This window comes from Eleutherodactylus coqui, chromosome 8 (genome assembly GCF_035609145.1).
Source record: "Eleutherodactylus coqui strain aEleCoq1 chromosome 8, aEleCoq1.hap1, whole genome shotgun sequence".
Taxonomy (NCBI): domain Eukaryota; kingdom Metazoa; phylum Chordata; class Amphibia; order Anura; family Eleutherodactylidae; genus Eleutherodactylus; species Eleutherodactylus coqui.
Genome location: NC_089844.1, coordinates 47,270,888 through 47,298,261, shown reverse-complemented (window position 1 = coordinate 47,298,261; position 27,374 = coordinate 47,270,888).

Genomic DNA, 27,374 nt, shown 5'->3' with positions numbered 1-27,374 from the left:
ATATTCAATGCCCGTGCCAAATTTTACGTTTCTATGTGAGAAAATTGGATTGTGTACGTAAAATTTGGACGCTAATTCTTTTGCGCATAGAATTGAATAATCGAGTTGGGACCCATTAGCTTTTCCTATTTATGACATAATCAATGCTCGTGCCAAATTTCAAGTTTCTATGTGAGAAAATTGGATTCCGTACGTAAAATTTGGAGGCTAATTCTTTTGCACATAGAATTGAATAATCGAGTTGGGACCCATTAGCTTTTCCTATTTATGACATAATCAATGCTCGAGCCAAATTTCAAGTTTCTATGTGAGAAAATTGGATTCCGTACGTGAAATTTGGAGGCTAATTCTTTTGCACATAGAATTGAATAATCGAGTTGGGACCCATTAGCTTTTCCTATTTATGACATAATCAATGCCCGTGCCAAATTTTAAGTTTCTATGTGAGAAAATTACATTCCGTACGTAACATTTGGACGCTAATTCTTTTGCGCATAGAATTAAATAACGGAGTTGGGACCCATTAGCTTTTCCTATTTATGACATAATCAATGCCCGGGCCAAATTTTAAGTTTCTATGTGAGAAAATTACATTCCATACGTAAAACTTGGACGCTAATTCTTTTGTGCCTAGAATTAAATAACGGAGTTGGGACCCTTTAGCTTTTCCTACTTATGACATAATCAATGCTCGTGCCAAATTTCAAGTTTCTATGTGAGAAAATTGGATTCCGTACATAAAATTTTGACGCTAATTCTTTTGCACATAGAATTGAATAATCGAGTTAGGACCCATTAGCTTTTCCTATTTATGACATAATCAATGCTCGTGCCAAATTTCACGTTTCTATGACACTGGAAAGTGAGAAAAATACATTCCTTACGGAAAATTTTGACGCTAATTCTTTTGCGCACAGAATTGAATAATCGAGTTGAGACCCATTAGTTTTTCCTATTTTGAACATATACAATGCCCGTGCCAAATTTTAAGTTTCTATGTGAGAAAATTGGATTCTGTACGTAAAATTTGGACGCTAATTCTTTTGCGCATAGAATTGAATAATCGAGTTGAGACCCATTAGTTTTTCCTATTTATGACATAATCAATGCTCGTGCCAAATTTCAAGTTTCTATGTGAGAAAATTGGATTCCGTACGTAAAATTTGGAGGCTAATTCTTTTGCGCATAGAATTGAATAATCGAGTTGAGACCCATTAGTTTTTCCTATTTTGAACATATACAATGCCCGTGCCAAATTTTAAGTTTCTATGTGAGAAAATTGGATTCTATACGTAAAATTTGGACGCTAATTCTTTTGCGCATAGAATTGAATAATCGAGTTGGGACCCATTAGCTTTTCCTATTTATGACATAATCAATGCTCGTGCCAAGTGTCACGTTTCTATGACACTGGAAAGTGAGAAAAATACATTCCGTACGGAAAATTTTGACGCTAATTCTTTTGCACATAGAATTGAATAATTGAGTTGAGACCCATTAGTTTTTCCTATTTATGACATAATCAATGCTCGTGCCAAATTTCACGTTTCTATGTGAGAAAATTGGATTCCGTACGTAAAATTTGGAGGCTAATTCTTTTGCACATAGAGTTGAAAAATCGAGTTGGGACCCATTAGCTTTTCCTATTTATGACATAATCAATGCTCGTGCCAAATTTCAAGTTTCTATGTGAGAAAATTGGATTCCGTACATAAAATTTGGAGGCTAATTCTTTTGCACATAGAATTGAATAATCGAGTTGGGACCCATTAGCTTTTCCTATTTATGACATAATCAATGCTCGTGCCAAATTTCACGTTTCTATGACACTGGAAAGTGAGAAAAATACATTCCATACGTATAATTTTGACGCTAATTCTTTTGCACATAGAATTGAATAATCGAGTTAGGACCCATTAGCTTTTCCTATTTATGACATAATCAATGCTCGTGCCAAATTTCACGTTTCTATAACACTGGAAAGTGAGAAAAATACATTCCGTACGGAAAATTTTGACGCTAATTCTTTTGCACATAGAATTGAATAATTGAGTTGAGACCCATTAGTTTTTCCTATTTTGAACATATACAATGCTCGTGCCAAATTTTAAGTTTCTATGTGAGAAAATTGGATTCTGTACGTAAAATTTGGACGCTAATTCTTTTGCGCATAGAATTGAAAAATCGAGTTGGGACCCATTAGCTTTTCCTATTTATGACATAATCAATGCTCGAGCCAAATTTCAAGTTTCTATGTGAGAAAATTGGATTCCGTACGTAAAATTTGGAGGCTAATTCTTTTGCACATAGAATTGAATAATCGAGTTGGGACCCATTAGCTTTTCCTATTTATGACATAATCAATGCTCGTGCCAAATTTCAAGTTTCTTTGTGAGAAAATTGGATTCCGTACATAAAATTTGGAGGCTAATTCTTTTGCACATAGAATTGAAAAATCGAGTTGGGACCCATTAGCTTTTCCTATTTATGACATAATCAATGCTCGTGCCAAATTTCACGTTTCTATGACACTGGAAAGTGAGAAAAATACATTCCGTACGTTAAATTTTGACGCTAATTCTTTTGCGCATAGAATTGAATAATCGAGTTGGGACCCATTAGTTTTTCCTATTTAGAACATATTCAATGCCCGTGCCAAAGTTTACGTTTCTATGTGAGAAAATTACATTCCGTACGTAACATTTGGACGCTAATTCTTTTGCGCATAGAATTAAATAACGGAGTTGGGACCCATTAGCTTTTCCTATTTATGACATAATCAATGCCCGTGCCAAATTTTAAGTTTCTATGTGAGAAAATTGGATTCCGTACATAAAATTTTGACGCTAATTCTTTTGCACATAGAATTGAATAATCGAGTTAGGACCCATTAGCTTTTCCTATTTATGACATAATCAATGCTCGTGCCAAATTTCACATTTCTATGACACTGGAAAGTGAGAAAAATACATTCCGTACGGAAAATTTTGACGCTAATTCTTTTGTACATAGAATTGAATAATCGAGTTAGGACTAGGGATGAGCGAACGTGTCCGTTACGGACACATCCGCACCCGGACACCGGCTTTGCCGAACACTGCAGTGTTCGCGCGTAAGTGTACGGGTGCCGCCGGGGGGCGGGGAGATGCCCGGCGGCGCGGGCGGCAGTAGCGGGGAACAGGGGGGAGCCCTCTCTCTCTCCCTCTCCCCCCCACTCCCCGCCGCACCCCCCCGCGCTGCCACGGCGGCCCCCGAACTTTTTCGCCCGAACACTGAAGTGTTCGCAAAGTTCGGTGTTCGGGCGAAAAAGGGGCGGAGCCGAACGTGTTCGCTCATCTCTAGTTAGGACCCATTAGCTTTTCCTATTTATGACATAATCAATGCTCATGCCAAATTTCACGTTTCTATGACACTGGAAAGTGAGAAAAATACATTCCGTACGGAATATTTTGACGCTAATTCTTTTGCGCATAGAATTGAATAATCGAGTTGAGACCCATTAGTTTTTCCTATTTTGAACATATACAATGCCCGTGCCAAATTTTAAGTTTCTATGTGAGAAAATTGGATTCTGTATATAAAATTTGGACGCTAATTCTTTTGCGCATAGAATTGAATAATCGAGTTGAGACCCATTAGTTTTTCCTATTTTGAACATATACAATGCTCGTGCCAAATTTCAAGTTTCTATGTGAGAAAATTGGATTCCGTACATAAAATTTGGAGGCTAATTCTTTTGCACATAGAATTGAATAATCGAGTTGGACCCATTAGCTTTTCCTATTTATGACATAATCAATGCTCGTGCCAAATTTCACGTTTCTATGACACTGGAAAGTGAGAAAAATACATTCCGTACGTTAAATTTTGACGCTAATTCTTTTGCGCATAGAATTGAATAATCGAGTTGGGACCCATTAGTTTTTCCTATTTAGAACATATTCAATGCCCGTGCCAAATTTTACGTTTCTATGTGAGAAAATTGGATTGTGTACGTAAAATTTGGACGCTAATTCTTTTGCGCATAGAATTGAATAATCGAGTTGGGACCCATTAGCTTTTCCTATTTATGACATAATCAATGCTCGTGCCAAATTTCAAGTTTCTATGTGAGAAAATTGGATTCCGTACGTAAAATTTGGAGGCTAATTCTTTTGCACATAGAATTGAATAATCGAGTTGGGACCCATTAGCTTTTCCTATTTATGACATAATCAATGCTCGAGCCAAATTTCAAGTTTCTATGTGAGAAAATTGGATTCCGTACGTAAAATTTGGAGGCTAATTCTTTTCCACATAGAGTTGAAAAATCGACTTGGGACCCATTAGCTTTTCCTATTTATGACATAATCAATGCTCGTGCCAAATTTCAAGTTTCTATGTGAGAAAATTGGATTCCGTACGTAAAATTTGGAGGCTAATTCTTTTGCACATAGAATTGAATAATCGAGTTGGGACCCATTAGCTTTTCCTATTTATGACATAATCAATGCCCGTGCCAAATTTTAAGTTTCTATGTGAGAAAATTACATTCCGTACGTAACATTTGGACGCTAATTCTTTTGTGCCTAGAATTAAATAACGGAGTTGGGACCCTTTAAATTTTCCTACTTATGACATAATCAATGCTCGTGCCAAATTTCAAGTTTCTATGTGAGAAAATTGGATTCCGTACATAAAATTTTGACGCTAATTCTTTTGCACATAGAATTGAATAATCGAGTTAGGACCCATTAGCTTTTCCTATTTATGACATAATCAATGCTCGTGCCAAATTTCACGTTTCTATGACACTGGAAAGTGAGAAAAATACATTCCTTACGGAAAATTTTGACGCTAATTCTTTTGCGCACAGAATTGAATAATCGAGTTGAGACCCATTAGTTTTTCCTATTTTGAACATATACAATGCCCGTGCCAAATTTTAAGTTTCTATGTGAGAAAATTGGATTCTGTACGTAAAATTTGGACGCTAATTCTTTTGCGCATAGAATTGAATAATCGAGTTGAGACCCATTAGTTTTTCCTATTTTGAACATATACAATGCTCGTGCCAAATTTCCAGTTTCTATGTGAGAAAATTGGATTCCGTACATAAAATTTGGAGGCTAATTCTTTTGCACATAGAATTGAATAATCGAGTTGGACCCATTAGCTTTTCCTATTTATGACATAATCAATGCTCGTGCCAAATTTCACGTTTCTATGACACTGGAAAGTGAGAAAAATACATTCCGTACGTTAAATTTTGACGCTAATTCTTTTGTGCATAGAATTGAATAATCGAGTTGGGACCCATTAGTTTTTCCTATTTAGAACATATTCAATGCCCGTGCCAAATTTTACGTTTCTATGTGAGAAAATTGGATTGTGTACGTAAAATTTGGACGCTAATTCTTTTGCGCATAGAATTGAATAATCGAGTTGGGACCCATTAGCTTTTCCTATTTATGACATAATCAATGCTCGGGCCAAATTTCAAGTTTCTATGTGAGAAAATTGGATTCCGTACGTAAAATTTGGAGGCTAATTCTTTTGCACATAGAATTGAATAATCGAGTTGGGACCCATTAGCTTTTCCTATTTATGACATAATCAATGCTCGAGCCAAATTTCAAGTTTCTATGTGAGAAAATTGGATTCCGTACGTCAAATTTGGAGGCTAATTCTTTTGCACATAGAGTTGAAAAATCGAGTTGGGACCCATTAGCTTTTCCTATTTATGACATAATCAATGCTCATGCCAAATTTCAAGTTTCTATGTGAGAAAATTGGATTCCGTACGTAAAATTTGGATGCTAATTCTTTTGCACATAGAATTGAATAATCGAGTTGGGACCCATTAGCTTTTCCTATTTATGACATAATCAATGCTCGTGCCAAATTTCACGTTTCTATGACACTGGAAAGTGAGAAAAATACATTCCATACGTATAATTTTGACGCTAATTCTTTTGCACATAGAATTGAATAATCGAGTTAGGACCCATTAGCTTTTCCTATTTATGACATAATCAATGCTCGTGCCAAATTTCACGTTTCTATGACACTGGAAAGTGAGAAAAATACATTCCTTACGGAAAATTTTGACGCTAATTCTTTTGCGCATAGAATTGAGTAATCGAGTTGAGACCCATTAGTTTTTCCTATTTTGAACATATACAATGCCCGTGCCAAATTTTAAGTTTCTATGTGAGAAAATTGGATTCTGTACGTAAAATTTGGACGCTAATTCTTTTGCGCATAGAATTGAATAATCGAGTTGGGACCCATTAGCTTTTCTTATTTATGACATAATCAATGCTCGAGCCAAATTTCAAGTTTCTATGTGAGAAAATTGGATTCCGTACGTAAAATTTGGAGGCTAATTCTTTTGCACATAGAGTTGAAAAATCGAGTTGGGACCCATTAGCTTTTCCTATTTATGACATAATCAATGCTCGTGCCAAATTTCAAGTTTCTATGTGAGAAAATTGGATTCCGTACGTAAAATTTGGAGGCTAATTCTTTTGCACATAGAATTGAATAATCAAGTTGGGACCCATTAGCTTTTCCTATTTATGACATAATCAATGCTCGTGCCAAATTTCAAGTTTCTATGTGAGAAAATTGGATTCCGTACATAAAATTTGGAGGCTAATTCTTTTGCACATAGAATTGAATAATCGAGTTGGACCCATTAGCTTTTCCTATTTATGACATAATCAATACTCGTGCCAAATTTTAAGTTTCTATGTGAGAAAATTACATTCCGTACGTAACATTTGGACGCTTATTCTTTTGCGCATAGAATTAAATAACGGAGTTGGGACCCATTAGCTTTTCCTATTTATGACATAATCAATGCTCGTGCCAAATTTCAAGTTTCTATGTGAGAAAATTGGATTCAGTATGTAAAATTTAGACGCTAATTCTTTTGCACATAGAATTGAATAATCTAGTTAGGACCCATTAGCTTTTCCTATTTATGACATAATCAATGCTCGTGCCAAATTTTAAGTTTCTATGTGAGAAAATTACATTCCATACGTAAAACTTGGACGCTAATTCTTTTGTGCCTAGAATTAAGTAACGGAGTTGGGACCCTTTAGCTTTTCCTATTTATGACATAATCAATGCCCGTGCCAAATTTCAAGTTTCTACGTGAGAAAATTGGATTCCGTACATAAAATTTGGAGGCTAATTCTTTTGCACGTAGAATTGAAAAATCGAGTTGGGACCCATTAGCTTTTCCTATTTATGACATAATCAATGCTCGTGCTAAATTTCAAGCTTCTATGTGAGAAAATTGGATTCCGTACATAAAATTTGGACGCTAATTCTTTTGCACATAGAATTGAATAATCGAGTTGGGACCCATTAGCTTTTCCTATTTGTGACACAATCAATGCTGGTGCCAAATTTCACGTTTCTATGACACTGGAAAGAGAGAAAAATACATTCCGTACGTAAAATTTTGACGCTAATTCTTTTGCGCATAGAATTGAATAATCGAGTTGGGACCCATTAGTTTTTCCTATTTAGAACATATTCAATGCCCGTGCCAAATTTTAAGTTTCTATGTGAGAAAATTGGATTGTGTACGTAAAATTTGGACGCTAATTCTTTTGCGCATAGAAGTGAATAATCGAGTTGGGACCCATTAGCTTTTCCTATTTATGACATAATCAATGCTCGTGCCAAATTTCAAGTTTCTATGTGAGAAAATTGGATTCCGTACGTAAAACTTGGAGGCTAATTCTTTTGCACATAGAATTGAATAATCGAGTTAGGACCCATTAGCTTTTCTTATTTATGACATAATCAATGCCCGTGCCAAATTTTAAGTTTCTATGTGAGAAAATTACATTCCGTACGTAACATTTGGACGCTAATTCTTTTGCGCATAGAATTAAATAACGGAGTTGGGACCCATTAGCTTTTCCTATTTATGACATAATCAATGCTCGTGCCAAATTTCAAGTTTCTATGTGAGAAAATTGGATTCAGTATGTAAAATTTAGACGCTAATTCTTTTGCACATAGAATTGAATAATCTAGTTAGGACCCATTAGCTTTTCCTATTTATGACATAATCAATGCTCGTGCCAAATTTTAAGTTTCTATGTGAGAAAATTACATTCCATACGTAAAACTTGGACGCTAATTCTTTTGTGCCTAGAATTAAGTAACGGAGTTGGGACCCTTTAGCTTTTCCTATTTATGACATAATCAATGCCCGTGCCAAATTTCAAGTTTCTACGTGAGAAAATTGGATTCCGTACATAAAATTTGGAGGCTAATTCTTTTGCACGTAGAATTGAAAAATCGAGTTGGGACCCTTTAGCTTTTCCTATTTATGACATAATCAATGCCCGTGCCAAATTTCAAGTTTCTACGTGAGTAAATTGGATTCCGTACATAAAATTTGGATGCTAATTCTTTTGCACATAGAATTGAATAATCGAGTTGGGACCCATTAGCTTTTCCTATTTATGACACAATCAATGCTCGTGCCAAATTTCACGTTTCTATGACACTGGAAAGTGAGAACAATACATTCCGTACGTAAAATTTTGACGCTAATTCTTTTGCGCATAGAATTAAATAATCGAGTAGGGACCCATTAGTTTTTCCTATTTAGAACATATTCAATGCCCGTGCCAAATTTTAAGTCTCTATGTGAGAAAATTGGATTGTGTACGTAAAATTTGGACGCTAATTCTTTTGCGCATAGAATTGAATAATCGAGTTGGGACCCATTAGCTTTTCCTATTTATGACATAATCAATGCTCGTGCCAAATTTCAAGTTTCTATGTGAGAAAATTGGATTCCGTACATAAAATTTGGAGGCTAATTCTTTTGCACATAGAATTGAATAATCGAGTTGGACCCATTAGCTTTTCCTATTTATGACATAATCAATGCTCGTGCCAAATTTCACGTTTCTATGACACTGGAAAGTGAGAAAAATACATTCCGTACGTAAAATTTTGACGCTAATGTTTTTGCGCATAGAATTGAATAATCGAGTTGGGACCCATTAGTTTTTCCTATTTAGAACATATTCAATGCCCGTGCCAAATTTTAAGTTTCTATGTGAGAAAATTGGATTGTGTACGTAAAATTTGGACGCTAATTCTTTTGCGCATAGAATTGAATAATCGAGTTGGGACCCATTAGCTTTTCCTATTTATGACATAATCAATGCTCGTGCCAAATTTCAAGTTTCTATGTGAGAAAATTCGATTCCGTACGTAAAATTTGGAGGCTAATTCTTTTGCACATAGAATTGAATAATCGAGTTGGGACCCATTAGCTTTTCCTATTTATGACATAATCAATGCTCGTGCCAAATTTCAAGTTTCTATGTGAGAAAATTGGATTCCGTACGTAAAATTTGAAGGCTAATTCCTTTGCACATAGAATTGAATAATCGAGTTAGGACCCATTAGCTTTTCTTATTTATGACATAATCAATGCCCGTGCCAAATTTCAAGTTTCTATGTGAGAAAATTACATTCCATACGTAAAACTTAGACGCTAATTCTTTTGTGCCTAGAATTAAAAGACGGAGTTGGGACCCTTTAGCTTTTCCTATTTATGACATAATCAATGCCCGTGCCAAATTTCAAGTTTCTATGTGAGAAAATTACATTCCATACGTAAAACTTGGACGCTAATTCTTTTGTGCCTAGAATGAAGTAACGGAGTTGGGACCCTTTAGCTTTTCCTATTTATGACATAATCAATGCCCGTGCCAAATTTCAAATTTCTACGTGAGAAAATTGGATTCCTTACATAACATTTGGAGGCTAATTCTTTTGCACGTAGAATTGAAAAATCGAGTTGGGACCCATTAGCTTTTCCTAATTATGACATAATCAATGCTCGTGCTAAATTTCAAGCTTCTATGTGAGAAAATTGGATTCCGTACATAAAATTTGGACGCTAATTCTTTTGCACATAGAATTGAATAATCGAGTTGGGACCCATTAGCTTTTCCTATTTATGACACAATCAATGCTCGTGCCAAATTTCACGTTCCTATGACACTGGAAAGTGAGAAAAATACTTTCCGTACGTAAAATTTTGACGCTAATTCTTTTGCGCATAGAATTGAATAATCGAGTTGGGACCTATTAGTTTTTCCTATTTAGAACATATTCAATGCCCGTGCCAAATTTTAAGTTTCTATGTGAGAAAATTGGATTGTGTACGTAAAATTTGGACGCTAATTCTTTTACGCATAGAATTGAATAATCGAGTTAGGACCCATTAGCTTTTCTTATTTATGACATAATCAATGCCCGTGCCAAATTTCAATTTTCTACGTGAGAAAATTGGATTCCGTACATAAAATTTGGAGGCTAATTCTTTTGCACGTAGAATTGAAAAATCGAGTTGGGACCCATTAGCTTTTCCTATTTATGACATAATCAATGCTCGTGCTAAATTTCAAGCTTCTATGTGAGAAAATTGGATTCCGTAGATAAAATTTGGACGCTAATTCTTTTGCACATAGAATTGAATAATCGAGTTGGGACCCATTAGCTTTTCCTATTTATGACACAATCAATGCTCGTGCCAAATTTCACGTTTCTATGACACTGGAAAGTGAGAAAAATACTTTCCGTACGTAAAATTTTGACGCTAATTCTTTTGCGCATAGAATTGAATAATCGAGTTGGGACCTATTAGTTTTTCCTATTTAGAACATATTCAATGCCCGTGCCAAATTTTAAGTTTCTATGTGAGAAAATTGGATTGTGTACGTAAAATTTGGACGCTAATTCTTTTGCGCATAGAATTGAATAATCGAGTTAGGACCCATTAGCTTTTCTTATTTATGACATAATCAATGCCCGTGCCAAATTTTAAGTTTCTATGTGAGAAAATTACATTCTGTACGTAACATTTGGACGCTTATTCTTTTGCGCATAGAATTAAATAACGGAGTTAGGACCCATTAGCTTTTCCTATTTATGACATAATCAATGCTCGTGCCAAATTTCAAGTTTCTATGTGAGAAAATTGGATTCAGTATGTAAAATTTAGACGCTAATTCTTTTGCACATAGAATTGAATAATCTAGTTAGGACCCATTAGCTTTTCCTATTTATGACATAATCAATGCTCGTGCCAAATTTTAAGTTTCTATGTGAGAAAATTACATTCCATACGTAAAACTTGGACGCTAATTCTTTTGTGCCTAGAATTAAGTAACGGAGTTGGGACCCTTTAGCTTTTCCTATTTATGACATAATCAATGCCCGTGCCAAATTTCAAGTTTCTACGTGAGAAAATTGGATTCCGTACGTAAAATTTGGAGGCTAATTCTTTTGCACGTAGAATTGAAAAATCGAGTTGGGACCCATTAGCTTTTCCTATTTATGACATAATCAATGCTCGTGCTAAATTTCAAGCTTCTATGTGAGAAAATTGGATTCCGTACATAAAATTTGGATGCTAATTCTTTTGCACATAGAATTGAATAATCGAGTTGGGACCCATTAGCTTTTCCTATTTATGACACAATCAATGCTCGTGCCAAATTTCAAGTTTCTATGTGAGAAAATTGGATTCCGTACGTAAAATTTGGACGCTAATTCTTTTGCACATAGAATTGAATAATCGAGTTAGGACCCATTAGCTTTTCTTATTTATGACATAATCAATGCCCATGCCAAATTTTAAGTTTCTATGTGAGAAAATTACATTCCGTACGTAACATTTGGACGCTAATTCTTTTGCGCATAGAATTAAATAACGGAGTTGGGACCCATTAGCTTTTCCTATTTATGACATAATCAATGCCCGTGCCAAATTTCAAGTTTCTACGTGAGAAAATTGGATTCCGTACATAAAATTTGGAGGCTAATTGTTTTGCACGTAGAATTGAAAAATCGAGTTGGGACCCTTTAGCTTTTCCTATTTATGACATAATCAATGCCCGTGCCAAATTTCAAGTTTCTACGTGAGAAAATTGGATTCCGTACATAAAATTTGGATGCTAATTCTTTTGCACATAGAATTGAATAATCGAGTTGGGACCCATTAGCTTTTCCTATTTATGACACAATCAATGCTCGTGCCAAATTTCACGTTTCTATGACACTGGAAAGTGAGAACAATACATTCCGTACGTAAAATTTTGACGCTAATTCTTTTGCGCATAGAATTAAATAATCGAGTTGGGACCCATTAGTTTTTCCTATTTAGAACATATTCAATGCCCGTGCCAAATTTTAAGTCTCTATGTGAGAAAATTGGATTGTGTACGTAAAATTTGGACGCTAATTCTTTTGCGCATAGAATTGAATAATCGAGTTGGGACCCATTAGCTTTTCCTATTTATGACATAATCAATGCTCGTGCCAAATTTCAAGTTTCTATGTGAGAAAATTGGATTCCGTACGTAAAATTTGGAGGCTAATTCTTTTGCACATAGAATTGAATAATCGAGTTGGACCCATTAGCTTTTCCTATTTATGACATAATCAATGCTCGTGCCAAATTACACGTTTCTATGACACTGGAAAGTGAGAAAAATACATTCCGTACGTAAAATTTTGACGCTAATTTTTTTGCGCATAGAATTGAATAATCGAGTTGGGACCCATTAGTTTTTCCTATTTAGAACATATTCAATGCCCGTGCCAAATTTTAAGTTTCTATGTGAGAAAATTGGATTGTGTACGTAAAATTTGGACGCTAATTCTTTTGCGCATAGAATTGAATAATCGAGTTGGGACCCATTAGCTTTTCCTATTTATGACATAATCAATGCTCGTGCCAAATTTCAAGTTTCTATGTGAGAAAATTCGATTCCGTACGTAAAATTTGGAGGCTAATTCTTTTGCACATAGAATTGAATAATCGAGTTGGGACCCATTAGCTTTTCCTATTTATGACATAATCAATGCTCGTGCCAAATTTCAAGTTTCTATGTGAGAAAATTGGATTCCGTACGTAAAATTTGAAGGCTAATTCCTTTGCACATAGAATTGAATAATCGAGTTAGGACCCATTAGCTTTTCTTATTTATGACATAATCAATGCCCGTGCCAAATTTCAAGTTTCTATGTGAGAAAATTACATTCCATACGTAAAACTTGGACGCTAATTCTTTTGTGCCTAGAATTAAGTAACGGAGTTGGGACCCTTTAGCTTTTCCTATTTATGACATAATCAATGCCCGTGCCAAATTTCAAATTTCTACGTGAGAAAATTGGATTCCGTACATAACATTTGGAGGCTAATTCTTTTGCACGTAGAATTGAAAAATCGAGTTGGGACCCATTAGCTTTTCCTATTTATGACATAATCAATTCTCGTGCTAAATTTCAAGCTTCTATGTGAGAAAATTGGATTCCGTACATAAAATTTGGACGCTAATTCTTTTGCACATAGAATTGAATAATCGAGTTGGGACCCATTAGCTTTTCCTATTTATGACACAATCAATGCTCGTGCCAAATTTCACGTTCCTATGACACTGGAAAGTGAGAAAAATACTTTCCGTACGTAAAATTTTGACGCTAATTCTTTTGCACGTAGAATTGAAAAATCGAGTTGGGACCCATTAGCTTTTCCTATTTATGACATAATCAATGCTCGTGCTAAATTTCAAGCTTCTATGTGAGAAAATTGGATTCCGTAGATAAAATTTGGACGCTAATTCTTTTGCACATAGAATTGAATAATCGAGTTGGGACCCATTAGCTTTTCCTATTTATGACACAATCAATGCTCGTGCCAAATTTCACGTTTCTATGACACTGGAAAGTGAGAAAAATACTTTCCGTACGTAAAATTTTGACGCTAATTCTTTTGCGCATAGAATTGAATAATCGAGTTGGGACCTATTAGTTTTTCCTATTTAGAACATATTCAATGCCCGTGCCAAATTTTAAGTTTCTATGTGAGAAAATTGGATTGTGTACGTAAAATTTGGACGCTAATTCTTTTGCGCATAGAATTGAATAATCGAGTTAGGACCCATTAGCTTTTCTTATTTATGACATAATCAATGCCCGTGCCAAATTTTAAGTTTCTATGTGAGAAAATTACATTCTGTACGTAACATTTGGACGCTTATTCTTTTGCGCATAGAATTAAATAACGGAGTTGGGACCCATTAGCTTTTCCTATTTATGACATAATCAATGCTCGTGCCAAATTTCAAGTTTCTATGTGAGAAAATTGGATTCAATATGTAAAATTTAGACGCTAATTCTTTTGCACATAGATTTGAATAATCTAGTTAGGACCCATTAGCTTTTCCTATTTATGACATAATCAATGCTCGTGCCAAATTTTAAGTTTCTATGTGAGAAAATTACATTCCATACGTAAAACTTGGACGCTAATTCTTTTGTGCCTAGAATTAAGTAACGGAGTTGGGACCCTTTAGCTTTTCCTATTTATGACATAATCAATGCCCGTGCCAAATTTCAAGTTTCTACGTGAGAAAATTGGATTCCGTACGTAAAATTTGGAGGCTAATTCTTTTGCACGTAGAATTGAAAAATCGAGTTGGGACCCATTAGCTTTTCCTATTTATGACATAATCAATGCTCGTGCTAAATTTCAAGCTTCTATGTGAGAAAATTGGATTCCGTACATAAAATTTGGATGCTAATTCTTTTGCACATAGAATTGAATAATCGAGTTGGGACCCATTAGCTTTTCCTATTTATGACACAATCAATGCTCGTGCCAAATTTCAAGTTTCTATGTGAGAAAATTGGATTCCGTACGTAAAATTTGGACGCTAATTCTTTTGCGCATAGAATTGAATAATCGAGTTGGGACCCATTAGCTTTTCCTATTTATGACACAATCAATGCTCGTGCCAAATTTCACGTTTCTATGACACTGGAAAGTGAGAAAAATACTTTCCGTACGTAAAATTTTGACGCTAATTCTTTTGCGCATAGAATTGAATAATCGAGTTGGGACCCATTAGTTTTTCCTATTTAGAACATATTCAATGCCCGTGCCAAATTTTAAGTTTCTATGTGAGAAAATTGGATTGTGTACGTAAAATTTGGACGCTAATTCTTTTGCGCATAGAATTGAATAATCGAGTTGGGACCCATTAGCTTTTCCTATTTATGACATAATCAATGCTCGTGCCAAATTTCAAGTTTCTATGTGAGAAAATTCGATTCCGTACGTAAAATTTGGAGGCTAATTCTTTTGCACATAGAATTGAATAATCGAGTTGGGACCCATTAGCTTTTCCTATTTATGACATAATCAATGCTCGTGCCAAATTTCAAGTTTCTATGTGAGAAAATTGGATTCCGTACGTAAAATTTGAAGGCTAATTCCTTTGCACATAGAATTGAATAATCGAGTTAGGACCCATTAGCTTTTCTTATTTATGACATAATCAATGCCCGTGCCAAATTTCAAGTTTCTATGTGAGAAAATTACATTCCATACGTAAAACTTAGACGCTAATTCTTTTGTGCCTAGAATTAAAAGACAGAGTTGGGACCCTTTAGCTTTTCCTATTTATGACATAATCAATGCCCGTGCCAAATTTCAAGTTTCTATGTGAGAAAATTACATTCCATACGTAAAACTTGGACGCTAATTCTTTTGTGCCTAGAATTAAGTAACGGAGTTGGGACCCTTTAGCTTTTCCTATTTATGACATAATCAATGCCCGTGCCAAATTTCAAATTTCTACGTGAGAAAATTGGATTCCGTACATAACATTTGGAGGCTAATTCTTTTGCACGTAGAATTGAAAAATCGAGTTGGGACCCATTAGCTTTTCCTATTTATGACATAATCAATTCTCGTGCTAAATTTCAAGCTTCTATGTGAGAAAATTGGATTCCGTACATAAAATTTGGACGCTAATTCTTTTGCACATAGAATTGAATAATCGAGTTGGGACCCATTAGCTTTTCCTATTTATGACACAATCAATGCTCGTGCCAAATTTCACGTTCCTATGACACTGGAAAGTGAGAAAAATACTTTCCGTACGTAAAATTTGGACGCTAATTCTTTTGCACGTAGAATTGAAAAATCGAGTTGGGACCCATTAGCTTTTCCTATTTATGACATAATCAATGCTCGTGCTAAATTTCAAGCTTCTATGTGAGAAAATTGGATTCCGTAGATAAAATTTGGACGCTAATTCTTTTGCACATAGAATTGAATAATCGAGTTGGGACCCATTAGCTTTTCCTATTTATGACACAATCAATGCTCGTGCCAAATTTCACGTTTCTATGACACTGGAAAGTGAGAAAAATACTTTCCGTACGTAAAATTTTGACGCTAATTCTTTTGCGCATAGAATTGAATAATCGAGTTGGGACCTATTAGTTTTTCCTATTTAGAACATATTCAATGCCCGTGCCAAATTTTAAGTTTCTATGTGAGAAAATTGGATTGTGTACGTAAAATTTGGACGCTAATTCTTTTGCGCATAGAATTGAATAATCGAGTTAGGACCCATTAGCTTTTCTTATTTATGACATAATCAATGCCCGTGCCAAATTTTAAGTTTCTATGTGAGAAAATTACATTCTGTACGTAACATTTGGACGCTTATTCTTTTGCGCATAGAATTAAATAACGGAGTTGGGACCCATTAGCTTTTCCTATTTATGACATAATCAATGCTCGTGCCAAATTTCAAGTTTCTATGTGAGAAAATTGGATTCAGTATGTAAAATTTAGACGCTAATTCTTTTGCACATAGATTTGAATAATCTAGTTAGGACCCATTAGCTTTTCCTATTTATGACATAATCAATGCTCGTGCCAAATTTTAAGTTTCTATGTGAGAAAATTACATTCCATACGTAAAACTTGGACGCTAATTCTTTTGTGCCTAGAATTAAGTAACGGAGTTGGGACCCTTTAGCTTTTCCTATTTATGACATAATCAATGCCCGTGCCAAATTTCAAGTTTCTACGTGAGAAAATTGGATTCCGTACGTAAAATTTGGAGGCTAATTCTTTTGCACGTAGAATTGAAAAATCGAGTTGGGACCCATTAGCTTTTCCTATTTATGACATAATCAATGCTCGTGCTAAATTTCAAGCTTCTATGTGAGAAAATTGGATTCCGTACATAAAATTTGGATGCTAATTCTTTTGCACATAGAATTGAATAATCGAGTTGGGACCCATTAGCTTTTCCTATTTATGACACAATCAATGCTCGTGCCAAATTTCAAGTTTCTATGTGAGAAAATTGGATTCCGTACGTAAAATTTGGACGCTAATTCTTTTGCGCATAGAATTGAATAATCGAGTTGGGACCCATTAGCTTTTCCTATTTATGACACAATCAATGCTCGTGCCAAATTTCACGTTTCTATGACACTGGAAAGTGAGAAAAATACTTTCCGTACGTAAAATTTTGACGCTAATTCTTTTGCGCATAGAATTGAATAATCGAGTTGGGACCTATTAGTTTTTCCTATTTAGAACATATTCAATGCCCGTGCCAAATTTTAAGTTTCTATGTGAGAAAATTGGATTGTGTACGTAAAATTTGGACGCTAATTCTTTTGCGCATAGAATTGAATAATCGAGTTAGGACCCATTAGCTTTTCTTATTTATGACATAATCAATGCCCGTGCCAAATTTTAAGTTTCTATGTGAGAAAATTACATTCCGTACGTAACATTTGGACGCTTATTCTTTTGCGCATAGAATTAAATAACGGAGTTGGGACCCATTAGCTTTTCCTATTTATGACATAATCAATGCTCGTGCCAAATTTCAAGTTTCTATGTGAGAAAATTGGATTCAGTATGTAAAATTTAGACGCTAATTCTTTTGCACATAGAATTGAATAATCTAGTTAGGACCCATTAGCTTTTCCTATTTATGACATAATCAATGCTCGTGCCAAATTTTAAGTTTCTATGTGAGAAAATTACATTCCATACGTAAAACTTGGACGCTAATTCTTTTGTGCCTAGAATTAAGTAACGGAGTTGGGACCCTTTAGCTTTTCCTATTTATGACATAATCAATGCCCGTGCCAAATTTCAAGTTTCTACGTGAGAAAATTGGATTCCGTACATAAAATTTGGAGGCTAATTCTTTTGCACGTAGAATTGAAAAATCGAGTTGGGACCCATTAGCTTTTCCTATTTATGACATAATCAATGCTCGTGCTAAATTTCAAGCTTCTATGTGAGAAAATTGGATTCCGTACATAAAATTTGGACGCTAATTCTTTTGCACATAGAATTGAATAATCGAGTTGGGACCCATTAGCTTTTCCTATTTATGACACAATCAATGCTCGTGCCAAATTTCACGTTTCTATGACACTGGAAAGAGAGAAAAATACATTCCGTACGTAAAATTTTGACGCTAATTCTTTTGCGCATAGAATTGAATAATCGAGTTGGGACCCATTAGTTTTTCCTATTTAGAACATATTCAATGCCCGTGCCAAATTTTAAGTTTCTATGTGAGAAAATTGGATTGTGTACGTAAAATTTGGACGCTAATTCTTTTGCGCATAGAAGTGAATAATCGAGTTGGGACCCATTAGCTTTTCCTATTTATGACATAATCAATGCTCGTGCCAAATTTCAAGTTTCTATGTGAGAAAATTGGATTCCGTACGTAAAATTTGGAGGCTAATTCTTTTGCACATAGAATTGAATAATCGAGTTGGACCCATTAGCTTTTCCTATTTATGACATAATCAATGCTCGTGCCAAATTTCACGTTTCTATGACACTGGAAAGTGAGAAAAATACATTCCGTACGTAAAATTTTGACGCTAATTTTTTTGCGCATAGAATTGAATAATCGAGTTGGGACCCATTAGTTTTTCCTATTTAGAACATATTCAATGCCCGTGCCAAATTTTAAGTTTCTATGTGAGAAAATTGGATTGTGTACGTAAAATTTGGACGCTAATTCTTTTGCGCATAGAATTGAATAATCGAGTTGGGACCCATTAGCTTTTCCTATTTATGACATAATCAATGCTCGTGCCAAATTTCAAGTTTCTATGTGAGAAAATTCGATTCCGTACGTAAAATTTGGAGGCTAATTCTTTTGCACATAGAATTGAATAATCGAGTTGGGACCCTTTAGCTTTTCCTATTTATGACATAATCAATGCTCGTGCCAAATTTCAAGTTTCTATGTGAGAAAATTGGATTCCGTACGTAAAATTTGAAGGCTAATTCCTTTGCACATAGAATTGAATAATCGAGTTAGGACCCATTAGCTTTTCTTATTTATGACATAATCAATGCCCGTGCCAAATTTCAAGTTTCTATGTGAGAAAATTACATTCCATACGTAAAACTTAGACGCTAATTCTTTTGTGCCTAGAATTAAAAGACGGAGTTGGGACCCTTTAGCTTTTCCTATTTATGACATAATCAATGCCCGTGCCAAATTTCAAGTTTCTATGTGAGAAAATTACATTCCATACGTAAAACTTGGACGCTAATTCTTTTGTGCCTAGAATTAAGTAACGGAGTTGGGACCCTTTAGCTTTTCCTATTTATGACATAATCAATGCCCGTGCCAAATTTCAAATTTCTACGTGAGAAAATTGGATTCCGTACATAACATTTGGAGGCTAATTCTTTTGCACGTAGAATTGAAAAATCGAGTTGGGACCCATTAGCTTTTCCTATTTATGACATAATCAATGCTCGTGCTAAATTTCAAGCTTCTATGTGAGAAAATTGGATTCCGTACATAAAATTTGGACGCTAATTCTTTTGCACATAGAATTGAATAATCGAGTTGGGACCCATTAGCTTTTCCTATTTATGACACAATCAATGCTCGTGCCAAATTTCACGTTCCTATGACACTGGAAAGTGAGAAAAATACTTTCCGTACGTAAAATTTTGACGCTAATTCTTTTGCACGTAGAATTGAAAAATCGAGTTGGGACCCATTAGCTTTTCCTATTTATGACATAATCAATGCTCGTGCTAAATTTCAAGCTTCTATGTGAGAAAATTGGATTCCGTAGATAAAATTTGGACGCTAATTCTTTTGCACATAGAATTGAATAATCGAGTTGGGACCCATTAGCTTTTCCTATTTATGACACAATCAATGCTCGTGCCAAATTTCACGTTTCTATGACACTGGAAAGTGAGAAAAATACTTTCCGTACGTAAAATTTTGACGCTAACTCTTTTGCGCATAGAATTGAATAATCGAGTTGGGACCTATTAGTTTTTCCTATTTAGAACATATTCAATGCCCGTGCCAAATTTTAAGTTTCTATGTGAGAAAATTGGATTGTGTACGTAAAATTTGGACGCTAATTCTTTTGCGCATAGAATTAAATAACGGAGTTGGGACCCATTAGCTTTTCCTATTTATGACATAATCAATGCTCGTGCCAAATTTCAAGTTTCTATGTGAGAAAATTGGATTCAGTATGTAAAATTTTGACGCTAATTCTTTTGCACATAGATTTGAATAATCTAGTTAGGACCCATTAGCTTTTCCTATTTATGACATAATCAATGCTCGTGCCAAATTTTAAGTTTCTATGTGAGAAAATTACATTCCATACGTAAAACTTGGACGCTAATTCTTTTGTGCCTAGAATTAAGTAACGGAGTTGGGACCCTTTAGCTTTTCCTATTTATGACATAATCAATGCCCGTGCCAAATTTCAAGTTTCTACGTGAGAAAATTGGATTCCGTACGTAAAATTTGGAGGCTAATTCTTTTGCACGTAGAATTGAAAAATCGAGTTGGGACCCATTAGCTTTTCCTATTTATGACATAATCAATGCTCGTGCTAAATTTCAAGCTTCTATGTGAGAAAATTGGATTCCGTACATAAAATTTGGATGCTAATTCTTTTGCACATAGAATTGAATAATCGAGTTGGGACCCATTAGCTTTTCCTATTTATGACACAATCAATGCTCGTGCCAAATTTCAAGTTTCTATGTGAGAAAATTGGATTCCGTACGTAAAATTTGGACGCTAATTCTTTTGCGCATAGAATTGAATAATCGAGTTGGGACCCATTAGCTTTTCCTATTTATGACACAATCAATGCTCGTGCCAAATTTCACGTTTCTATGACACTGGAAAGTGAGAACAATACATTCCGTACGTAAAATTTTGACGCTAATTCTTTTGCGCATAGAATTAAATAATCGAGTTGGGACCCATTAGTTTTTCCTATTTAGAACATATTCAATGCCCGTGCCAAATTTTAAGTCTCTATGTGAGAAAATTGGATTGTGTACGTAAAATTTGGACGCTAATTCTTTTGCGCATAGAATTGAATAATCGAGTTAGGACCCATTAGCTTTTCCTATTTATGACATAATCAATGCCCGTGCCAAATTTTAAGTTTCTATGTGAGAAAATTACATTCCGTACGTAACATTTGGACGCTAATTCTTTTGCGCATAGAATTAAATAACGGAGTTGGGACCCATTAGCTTTTCCTATTTATGACATAATCAATGCTCGTGCCAAATTTCAAGTTTCTATGTGAGAAAATTGGATTCCGTACGTAAAATTTGAAGGCTAATTCTTTTGCACATAGAATTGAATAATCGAGTTAGGACCCATTAGCTTTTCTTATTTATGACATAATCAATGCCTGTGCCAAATTTTACGTTTCTATGTGAGAAAATTACATTCCGTACGTAACATTTGGACGCTAATTCTTTTGCGCATAGAATTAAATAACGGAGTTGAGACCCATTAGCTTTTCCTATTTAAGACATAATCAATGCTCGTGCTAAATTTCAAGTTTCTATGTGAGAAAATTGGATTCTGTATGTAAAATTTAGACGCTAATTCTTTTGCACATAGAATTGAATAATCGAGTAAGGACCCCTTAGCTTTTCCTATTTATGACATAATCAATGCCGTGCCAAATTTTAAGTTTCTATGTGAGAAAATTACATTCCGTACGTAAAACTTGGACGCTAATTCTTTAGTGCCTAGAATTAAATAACGGAGTTGGGACCATTAGCTTTTCCTATTTATGACATAATCAATGCTCGTGCCAAATTTCAAGTTTCTATGTGAGAAAATTGGATTCCGTACGTAAAATTTGGACGCTAATTCTTTTGCACATAGAATTGAATAATCGAGTTGGGACCCATTAGCTTTTCCTATTTATGACATAATCAATGCTCTTGCCAAATTTCACGTTTCTATGTGAGAAAATTGGATTCCGTACGTAAAATGTGGAGGCTAATTCTTTTGCACAGAGAATTGAAAAATCGAGTAGGGACCCATTAGCTTTTCCTATTTATGATATAATCAATGCTCGTGCCAAATTTCAAGTTTCTATGTGAGAAAATTGGATTCCGTACGTAAAATTTGGAGGCTAATTCTTTTGCACATAGAATTGAATAATCGAGTTGGAACCATTAGCTTTTCCTATTTATGACATAATCAATGCTCGTGCCAAATTTCACGTTTCTATGACACTGGAAAGTGAGAAAAATACATTCCGTACGTAAAATTTTGACGCTAATTCTTTTGCGCATAGAATTGAATAATCGAGTTGGGACCTATTAGTTTTTCCTATTTAGAACATATTCAATGCCCGTGCCAAATTTTAAGTTTCTACGTGAGAAAATTGGATTGTGTACGTAAAATTTGGACGCTAATTCTATTGCGCATAGAATTGAATAATCGAGTTGGGACCCATTAGCTTTTCCTATTTATGACATAATCAATGCTCGTGCCAAATTTCAAGTTTCTATGTGAGAAAATTGGATTCCGTACGTAAAATTTGAAGGCTAATTCTTTTGCACATAGAATTGAATAATCGAGTTAGGACCCATTAGCTTTTCTTATTTATGACATAATCAATGCTCGTGCCAAATTTTAAGTTTCTATGTGAGAAAATTACATTCCGTACGTAACATTTGGACGCTAATTCTTTTGTGCATAGAATTAAATAACGGAGTTGGGACCCATTAGCTTTTCCTATTTATGACATAATCAATGCTCGTGCCAAATTTTACATTTCTATGTGAGAAAATTGGATTGTGTACGTAAAATTTGGACGCTAATTCTTTTGCGCATAGAATTGAATAATCGAGTTGGGACCCATTAGCTTTTCCTATTTATGACATAATCAATGCTCGTGCCAAATTTCAAGTTTCTATGTGAGAAAATTGGATTCCGTACGTAAAATTTGGAGGCTAATTCTTTTGCACATAGAATTGAATAATCGAGTTGGGACCCATTAGCTTTTCCTATTTATGACACAATCAATGCTCGTGCCAAACTTCACGTTTCTATGACACTGGAAAGTGAGAAAAATACTTTCCGTACGTAAAATTTTGACGCTAATTCTTTTGCGCATAGAATTGAATAATCGAGTTAGGACCCATTAGCTTTTCTTATTTATGACATAATCAATGCCCGTGCCAAATTTTAAGTTTCTATGTGAGAAAATTACATTCCGTACGTAACATTTGGACGCTTATTCTTTTGCGCATAGAATTAAATAACGGAGTTGGGACCCATTAGCTTTTCCTATTTATGACATAATCAATGCTCGTGCCAAATTTCAAGTTTCTATGTGAGAAAATTGGATTCAGTATGTAAAATTTAGACGCTAATTCTTTTGCACATAGAATTGAATAATCTAGTTAGGACCCATTAGCTTTTCCTATTTATGACATAATCAATGCTCGTGCCAAATTTTAAGTTTCTATGTGAGAAAATTACATTCCATACGTAAAACTTGGACGCTAATTCTTTTGTGCCTAGAATTAAGTAACGGAGTTGGGACCCATTAGCTTTTCCTATTTATGACATAATCAATGCCCGTGCCAAATTTCAAGTTTCTACGTGAGAAAATTGGATTCCGTACATAAAATTTGGAGGCTAATTCTTTTGCACGTAGAATTGAAAAATCGAGTTGGGACCCTTTAGCTTTTCCTATTTATGACATAATCAATGCCCGTGCCAAATTTCAAGCTTCTACGTGAGAAAATTGGATTCCGTACATAAAATTTGGACGCTAATTCTTTTGCACATAGAATTGAATAATCGAGTTGGGACCCATTAGCTTTTCCTATTTATGACACAATCAATGCTCGTGCCAAATTTCACGTTTCTATGACACTGGAAAGTGAGAACAATACATTCCGTACGTAAAATTTTGACGCTAATTCTTTTGCGCATAGAATTAAATAATCGAGTTGGGACCCATTAGTTTTTCCTATTTAGAACATATTCAATGCCCGTGCCAAATTTTAAGTCTCTATGTGAGAAAATTGGATTGTGTACGTAAAATTTGGACGCTAATTCTTTTGCGCATAGAATTGAATAATCGAGTTGGGACCCATTAGCTTTTCCTATTTATGACATAATCAATGCTCGTGCCAAATTTCAAGTTTCTATGTGAGAAAATTGGATTCCGTACGTAAAATTTGGAGGCTAATTCTTTTGCACATAGAATTGAATAATCGAGTTGGACCCATTAGCTTTTCCTATTTATGACATAATCAATGCTCGTGCCAAATTTCACGTTTCTATGACACTGGAAAGTGAGAAAAATACATTCCGTACGTAAAATTTTGACGTTAATTTTTTTGCGCATAGAATTGAATAATCGAGTTGGGACCCATTAGTTTTTCCTATTTAGAACATATTCAATGCCCGTGCCAAATTTTAAGTTTCTATGTGAGAAAATTGGATTGTGTACGTAAAATTTGGACGCTAATTCTTTTGCGCATAGAATTGAATAATCGAGTTGGGACCCATTAGCTTTTCCTATTTATGACATAATCAATGCTCGTGCCAAATTTCAAGTTTCTATGTGAGAAAATTCGATTCCGTACGTAAAATTTGGAGGCTAATTCTTTTGCACATAGAATTGAATAATCGAGTTGGGACCCATTAGCTTTTCCTATTTATGACATAATCAATGCTCGTGCCAAATTTCAAGTTTCTATGTGAGAAAATTGGATTCCGTACGTAAAATTTGAAGGCTAATTCTTTTGCACATAGAATTGAATAATCGAGTTAGGACCCATTAGCTTTTCTTATTTATGACATAATCAATGCCCGTGCCAAATTTTAAGTTTCTATGTGAGAAAATTACATTCCGTACGTAATATTTAGACGCTAATTCTTTTGCGCATAGAATTAAAAAACGGAGTTAGGACCCATTAGCTTTTCTTATTTATGACATAATCAATGCCCGTGCCAAATTTCAAGTTTCTACGTAAGAAAATTGGATTCCGTACATAAAATTTGGAGGCTAATTCTTTTGCACGTAGAATTGAAAAATCGAGTTGGGACCCATTAGCTTTTCCTATTTATGACATAATCAATGCTCGTGCTAAATTTCAAGCTTCTATGTGAGAAAATTGGATTCCGTACATAAAATTTGGACGCTAATTCTTTTGCACATAGAATTGAATAATCGAGTTGGGACCCATTAGCTTTTCCTATTTATGACACAATCAATGCTCGTGCCAAATTTCACGTTTCTATGACACTGGAAAGAGAGAACAATAAATTCCGTACGTAAAATTTTGACGCTAATTCTTTTGCACATAGAATGGAATAATCGAGTTAGGACCCATTAGCTTTTCCTATTCATGACATAATCATTGCTCGTGCCAAATTTCACGTTTCTATGACACTGGAAAGTGAGAAAAATACATTACGTACGTAAAATTTTGACGCTAATTCTTTTGCGCATAGAATTGAATAATCGAGTTGGGACCTATTAGTTTTTCCTATTTAGAACATATTCAATGCCCGTGCCAAATTTTAAGTTTCTATGTGAGAAAATTGGATTACGTACATAAAATTTGGATGCTAATTCTTTTGCACATAGAATTGAATAATCGAGTTGGGACCCATTAGCTTTTCCTATTTATGACACAATCAATGCTCGTGCCAAATTTCAAGTTTCTATGTGAGAAAATTGGATTCCGTACGTAAAATTTGGAGGCTAATTCTTTTGCACATAGAATTAAATAACGGAGTTGGGACCCATTAGCTTTTCCTATTTATGACATAATCAATGCTCGTGCCAAATTTCAAGTTTCTATGTGAGAAAATTGGATTCAGTATGTAAAATTTTGACGCTAATTCTTTTGCACATAGATTTGAATAATCTAGTTAGGACCCATTAGCTTTTCCTATTTATGACATAATCAATGCTCGTGCCAAATTTTAAGTTTCTATGTGAGAAAATTACATTCCATACGTAAAACTTGGACGCTAATTCTTTTGTGCCTAGAATTAAGTAACGGAGTTGGGACCCTTTAGCTTTTCCTATTTATGACATAATCAATGCCCGTGCCAAATTTCAAGTTTCTACGTGAGAAAATTGGATTCCGTACGTAAAATTTGGAGGCTAATTCTTTTGCACGTAGAATTGAAAAATCGAGTTGGGACCCATTAGCTTTTCCTATTTATGACATAATCAATGCTCGTGCTAAATTTCAAGCTTCTATGTGAGAAAATTGGATTCCGTACATAAAATTTGGATGCTAATTCTTTTGCACATAGAATTGAATAATCGAGTTGGGACCCATTAGCTTTTCCTATTTATGACACAATCAATGCTCGTGCCAAATTTCAAGTTTCTATGTGAGAAAATTGGATTCCGTACGTAAAATTTGGACGCTAATTCTTTTGCGCATAGAATTGAATAATCGAGTTGGGACCCATTAGCTTTTCCTATTTATGACATAATCAATGCTCGTGCCAAATTTTAAGTTTCTATGTGAGAAAATTACATTCCATACGTAAAACTTGGACGCTAATTCTTTTGTGCCTAGAATTAAGTAACGGAGTTGGGACCCTTTAGCTTTTCCTATTTATGACATAATCAATGCCCGTGCCAAATTTCAAGTTTCTACGTGAGAAAATTGGATTCCGTACATAAAATTTGGAGGCTAATTCTTTTGCACGTAGAATTGAAAAATCGAGTTGGGACCCATTAGCTTTTCCTATTTATGACATAATCAATGCTCGTGCTAAATTTCAAGCTTCTATGTGAGAAAATTGGATTCCGTACATAAAATTTGGACGCTAATTCTTTTGCACATAGAATTGAATAATCGAGTTGGGACCCATTAGCTTTTCCTATTTATGACACAATCAATGCTCGTGCCAAATTTCACGTTTCTATGACACTGGAAAGTGAGAACAATACATTCCGTACGTAAAATTTTGACGCTAATTCTTTTGCGCATAGAATTAAATAATCGAGTTGGGACCCATTAGTTTTTCCTATTTAGAACATATTCAATGCCCGTGCCAAATTTTAAGTCTCTATGTGAGAAAATTGGATTGTGTACGTAAAATTTGGACGCTAATTCTTTTGCGCATAGAATTGAATAATCGAGTTAGGACCCATTAGCTTTTCCTATTTATGACATAATC